This window comes from Ochotona curzoniae, unplaced genomic scaffold (genome assembly GCF_017591425.1).
Source record: "Ochotona curzoniae isolate NIBS_2020 unplaced genomic scaffold, NIBS_Ocur_1.0 contig_3527, whole genome shotgun sequence".
Classification (NCBI taxonomy): Eukaryota; Metazoa; Chordata; class Mammalia; order Lagomorpha; family Ochotonidae; genus Ochotona; species Ochotona curzoniae.
The window spans coordinates 2,027,698-2,033,697 of record NW_024465897.1 but is presented as its reverse complement, the minus strand read 5'-3'; the positions used below and the strand labels follow the sequence as shown (position 1 = coordinate 2,033,697).

At 59.2% G+C, this 6,000-nt stretch overlaps 1 protein-coding gene across 1 annotated transcript in view; it reads left to right on the top strand.

Moving 5' to 3' along the window:
* The first annotated feature begins 239 nt into the window (after nt 1-239).
* Nucleotides 240-6,000, top strand: part of DAGLA (diacylglycerol lipase alpha) — a 57,697-nt gene continuing 51,936 nt past the window's right edge. Inside the window, exon 1 of the mRNA XM_040981997.1 lies at nt 240-359. The gene's annotated coding sequence lies outside the window, so the exon portion shown is untranslated. The remainder of the gene's footprint in view (nt 360-6,000) is intronic.

Sequence of the window (6,000 nt, the reverse complement as noted above, 5' to 3'; positions counted from 1 at the left end):
CGCCGCACCCAGCCCCACCGGCCCAGCCCCTCTCTGTCGCCCACGGAGGCCCGGCAGCACCCGGACCCGGTGCCCACCGCCCCCACGCGCGGGGCCAGCGCCCGCGAAAGGCGGCGCTCGCTCGTCCCCTCCCTGGCGCCAGGGGGCGCTGCCGCCCCACGGCCGTCGCCATGGTCACCGCTGGCGGCGGAGTGGGGTTTACGTAAAGGACGCAGCGTCCCCCGGGGGGCGGAGGCGGCCTTCGCGCCGGCGCCGGCGCCCTGCGGAAGCGGCGTTAGTGAATCGGGGCCTTGGGGAGCCCAGGATGGAGGTGGCGGTCGCGGCGGCGGCGGCGGGCCGAGCCCTGCGACGGGCGGGAGGTAAGGGAGACGGGGGAGGACCTCGGGCGCCCCGGGCACCGGAGCAAGGCGAGCGGCGTGGCGGGCTGGGCAGTGTCCGGGGCGCGCGCGGGGGCCGGCCCGACTGGTCTGCAGGCAGAGGTGCGGCTGCCACGCGCGCCCGCGCCAGGTGTGAGCTCCAGTGGAGCCTCCGGCACCGGTGTGGGGATGGTGACACCCGTGGCACGGGCGTGGGCAACGCGGCTCCGGCACAGGCAGCGTGGATTTCCAGGCGCGGGAGTCAGAAGACACCTTGGTGTGGTGGTGACCGCCCAGGTGTGAGGCGGGTACAGTCTCCCTGTGCAGGTAGGTGATGGGTGCAGCAGCGCCCTGGCCGGGGCCGGGTCGGCGTGGTGCTGCCACTGGGCATGGGCGTCAGGAAGTGCTGCCATTGCCTTGGTGCTGGGATGGTCTGGGGTGGTGGCACCAGTGAGAATTGGTGTCCTCTGTATGGCTGGAGTTCCTGCCCTGGCTGTGGGAAACGGGCAAGGTGTGGGGCTGTGAGGGGCATCCTTGGTGGCCCCAGGCCCTGGGGGATGGGAAGGCTAACAGCCGGTCTCCTGCCATGGCCATGATGACGGTTATCGCTTCTGTTAGGGTTCCAGGCTGTCTTAGGTACCCTGGCCTGGAGGCAGTGGCAGAGGCCAAGAGAAGGTCTGTGTCCTTTGTGATGGACGTGGTAGCTGCTATGAGGTCCTTCTGTCACCAGGGCTTGCCCAGATGGTGACCCAGGAGGAGAACCTGTCCAGACACTAGCATTGTCCTAGGCTCGTGAGTGTGTCCAGCCTGGGGAAGGAGAGGGAGGTGGTGTGTTTCTCCGGCCATGCTTACTGTGCCTGAACAGGTCGTGGCCACACCGAAGGGGGGTGGGAAGTGACCAGTGTCAGCAGGTCAGGCATCGTCTGTAGTCCACAGCCAGTGGCCCTGGCTGGTGGGACCACTTCAAGAAGTCAGGGGTTTCCCCTCTCTGGTGCTGGGGAGCTTGGGAGGGTGATTCTGCAGCCACTGGGACACTGCTGGGAACACACCTGCCAGCGTTTGGGGAAGCTTTGGGTGCGGTCTCGCCCAGTGTGACATTGTTGTGTTCTGCTTTCAGAGGGGACAATTGCCAGACCCCCAGAAGAGTCTCAGGGTGTGGGCTGGACAGTCTCAGGACAGCAAGCCTTTGTGGCTGCCTTGGGGAAGCGAGTTCAGAGGGAGCGGCATAGAAAGGGTGTTGTTGCATGGGTTTGGGGAAGGCAGTTAGGAGTCCAAAGAGATGATTTTGAGCATGTTGGAGTCTAGAGTCATGGGGTGGCAGCTGACTTGCCAGGGAAGGTGCTTGGAGATGCTCCTGAGTTCCTGAAAGCTGGAGTAGTGACCAGTGCACGTGATCCCAGAAAACTTGAATTCCCATCTTGGCTGAGTGACCTTGACCAGGTGATTGTACCTGTCTGAAGCACGTACGCTCATGGTGGTCGGTGCAGAAAGGTCAAGGTCCTCACAGGAACCCGTTATCCATAGTGAAAAGCCATGGGTTCTTGGCAGGTGACGAGGCCAGGGTGGGAGGCAGGAGGAAATGGAGGTGGCATGGGATGTGAGTGGGGGGAGAGCGAGCCAGAAGGCCGAGGGCCTGGCATCAGGAATCGGCGGTGAACATGCTGGCTTCTGATGGGGAAAGTGGGATCTGTTGACACTGAGTCAGCTCCTGAGCTGGAACCAGGCCCCGGGTCTCCTGGGGATGGTCCCAAGCATGGCTACAGCAGTTCTGAAGTCCGTCCGGCAGTGGCCCAAGCAGATGAATGCCCTTGGCTGGGGCCGCAGCCGTGCCTTGTCACCCAGGTCTGTCGCCTGTGACCGCTAAGTCCTGTGTCCCGGTGTGGGAGGGAGTCTTGAAAAGCGTGCTTTTTCTCTGGAGCACTTCCCTTGGCTGCAGCAATCCCCTCAGTGTCATGGGGACTGTTCTGAAAGACAGTATGGACTGCTGAAACACGGATTCTGGGACTTCTCTTCAGACATGGCTGCACTAAAGGTGGTCCCAGGTGGGGCGCATGGGGGTGGGGGTGTGAGTTGCTTTGCTTCCTGTCCCCAGGAGCCTAGTTCCTGACAATGGGCTTCAGAGCACATGGTACAGCACCACCGCTGGCAGCCACAGCGCTAGAGGGCCAGCTCCCAAGCATTCTAAGTGGGTGTCGGCCTTAGCCTTGCTCCCCAAGGCACAGAGTTTTTGCCCTGTGTCCAAGCTGCAACATCAGGCCACGGCCACGTGGGTAGGAGGAGGACTGGCCCCATCTGGCCCTGAGATGTTGAGTCCACATTTCTGCATTGTGGCACTTATTCCTTCTCCCAGCAGCTGCCGCCTGGACGCTGCCTGGGCTTGGAAGTGCTCCTCAGTCACTCCCAGGATGCTTGGGGGGCCGCTCTGAGACCCGCTCTGTGTGTGCCCTGCAGGGCCTTTGTAGCTCCCAGGGGAGTTCTTGGCAGTTTGACTTCTCCCTGGAAAGTCTAGGAGAGCAGTGTCCATTAAGGCCACCCTGTTGGGTGATTGGCCACTCGTGTCCCCTCAGCTAACCTCCCACACCTCTGCCTGTTTGCCATTCAGCCATATGGGTTTGGGCTCCAGGAGAACTTTGTGGCTCTCCCCTGGCCATCCACTTGGAAAGCTGCCATCTGGGGAGAGGTGGCACCGATCAGAAGATGCGAGGAAGGGGAAGTTGGCCTCCGTTCCCGAAAAGCAGGGCTGAATTTTCTTCCCAACCCTTGGTACTTGAGGCAACAGGGAGCCAAGCAAAAAGGGAGTGGCCATTGCCATTGTTCCTGGGTGCCAAGTTTGAGCAGATGCCAGTGGAGGCAGGGGTTGGTGACATGAGAGTGGACGTCAAGAACAAGTGGTCCTGTGGCGCCGAGAATTTTTTCCACACTGGTCCTCGGTCCTATTCCTGTCTCCTTTGTCCATATTTCTCCCAAAGTTGCTTTCCTCAGCTTCTGGCAACCTCTCCTTTCTCAGCTGCCCCATAAATCACAGTATCCAGCTGCTCAGCCTGCGGGTGCCGGGGACTCAGGCATCCCTGGCCAAAGGATGCTGGATTGGAGTGTGAGCACCAGGCCGGACAGCTGCAGCTGACGGCTTGGACTGTCAGGAAAGCTGCTCCTCCCCCACGTCCCTCCCCGGGACCAGAAGGGGACTCAAGTGTTTAATCACCTGTTGACTGGCACTCCTTCCGAGTTCAATTTCTCACTGGAATAGCTTTACATTACACTCCAGTGGACCAGGCAAGTAGCGCTGGGGGAAATATCAATGAGCGTGTGGTCAGAGGGAGATAAATCTTCTAGAACCGCGGAGCCCAGGATAGAGCAGGATGTGGCTATCTCCCCAGCGGGCAGGGCTGAGAGCTGTTGATCTTGATTTTTTTTTTTCTCTTTGTGCTACAGACCTGGACTGGGTTTGATCTTTCTGAGGAAGCATGAGGTGTGTGCACGGCAGGTGCAGAGAGTGCCTGATACCTCTGGAAGCCACCTAATTGGTGGGGATTTCTTGGTCACCATGGAATACTCGGCATGACTGGAGTTGGAGGGAGGGGATGTTGTCTTCCCAGGGTGTTGGTGAGATGGGTAGGGGCGAGGCTGTTTGCACCACAGCACAGCTCAGGGCATGCACATGTGTGAAGCCACATTTGTGCCCATAAGTGTGTCTGTGGGAAATGAGGGCTGAGGGGGTGTGGAGTGCCTGTGGGCTCTGTGTCTGGCTGGCCTGGAGTCAGTGAGTGTGTGGAGCAGTGCGGAACTGGAAAGAACAGTGCAACAGAGTGGGGGATGTGGCCTGGGTGGGTGGGAGGCGGGTTGGAGACCTCATCCCGCTTGTTGCAGGAGGAGCCCGGCTGGCTGTTCACTCCCGATTCCTTAGAAGGAAGCTGGCTTGGAGGCGTGGCTCCTCAGTGCCCATCTGTGCACTACCTGGGGGCGTCTCACACATCCCTGCTCCTCCCCCTGCCACCTGGAAGTCAACTGGGGACAGAAGACAGGGTGCTGGCCCCTGGGCACCAAACACCCAGATTTGAATCCTCATCTCCCTCTCTCTGCATCTCAGTTTCCTTGTCTGTAAAATGGAGACAGTGAAAACCTCCACACGTGGCGGAAGTCTAAGAGTGCTGCCGTGTCGTGCCCCGAAGAAAGGTTGTTTGCTCTGGCAAAAGAGATTTTTTTTTTCCCATAGAAAAGTGGTTACATCATGACTTGCATATGTTGGCGCCGGGGACAGTGTTCATGGTTCCCATTACTCGGTGCAAGGAAGTCAGCTCCACCCTGGCCTTGGGAGCGACACAAGCCTACACATCTGTCCACAGCATCACACGCAGGCATCGGAGCTCGGCCTCTGGGGAATGTGGGTGCCTGTATTTGGCTGCTGATCCTCTCTGGAGCACCTGCTTTGGGTTGAGCTGTGGAAACAAGTTGGCTAGACCAGAGCCTGTAAGGTGGAGGCTGCCCTTCCCATGATGCCATCTGTTGGGAGAGATGATCTGCTTCTGAGGGAGAGTACCGCTGGATGTCAGAGGAAGGCCAAGGACACAATGCAGCATCAGGAGAGGGCCCTCAGATGGTCATGACCTTTATCCCAGGCCCTGATGGCCAGTGGGAGTGACCCTGGCAAGGTGGTCATAACAGGCCAGCAGAGTGGCAGGGGCCATGCCAGCTGCCTACTCACAGGATGCATGAAGCAGAAGTTAAAAAAAGCAGAGGGTGAAGACGTGAGCCGCAGCTGAGCTCCTAAGAACCATCACTGTGGGACTGAGAAAGTGGGACGGTCCCTGAAATGCCCTGAACAAGGGTGTGGGGCTGGCACTGATGCCACCCCCAGGCAGCAGTATCTGACAGCAAGTGGCAGGAGTGCTGAGGGATGGGAGCCAGGAGTATCAGGTGCCAGCCTGGCGAACTGAAAGGGGAGACCCGGCTCGACGGATTGCTAAGGGAGGCAGATAGGCGTGAGGTTAGTCATTCTGGTGGGCCACGGGCAGGGCCAGATGCCACCCAGAACAGGTCCCAGCCCACGTGTGTTTCCCATACTTAACTGTCCATTAGTGTGAGCCCCTCGGTACCAGGAGTGCGAGGGAGAGACTGGGGAGCCCGAGTGGCTCGTACCTGTGTGGCTCGTACCTGTGTGTCGTGTTGACCGTTCCCCTCCCTGAGGAGGCACTGAGGGACTTTGGTGTTCCCAGCACTTATTTCCAGGCATTTGATCATTTTCTCACCAAATTACCCCTTGAAATTTTGCCTGTCTGAGTTCAGCCCAGGAGGTTACTATTCTGGGAAGTTTCATCAAAACCTGTTCAGCATTGGAGCGTTCTGCACGCTGGGGTGGGGGCGTGGCAGATCCTCCACCTGTGTTCTGGGGGCTGTCCCCAAGAGGCCGTTCCTATATCTGGCGAGGAGCTGGGAAGAGCAGGCCTGGGTTGAGGGAGGTGAGGCAGGATGCTGCTTCCCATGGGTCGCCAAAAGGCCCCTTGTCACGCTCCCTCTTGGAACATTTAATTAATTTATGATTGATGTTCCTAGACTTACTTGAGGTTAATTTATTATTGATGTCCCTTCATTATGTACAACACACCCTGCACCCCCGCCCCCAGCCCCTGGCTCCGCCTGATGGGCA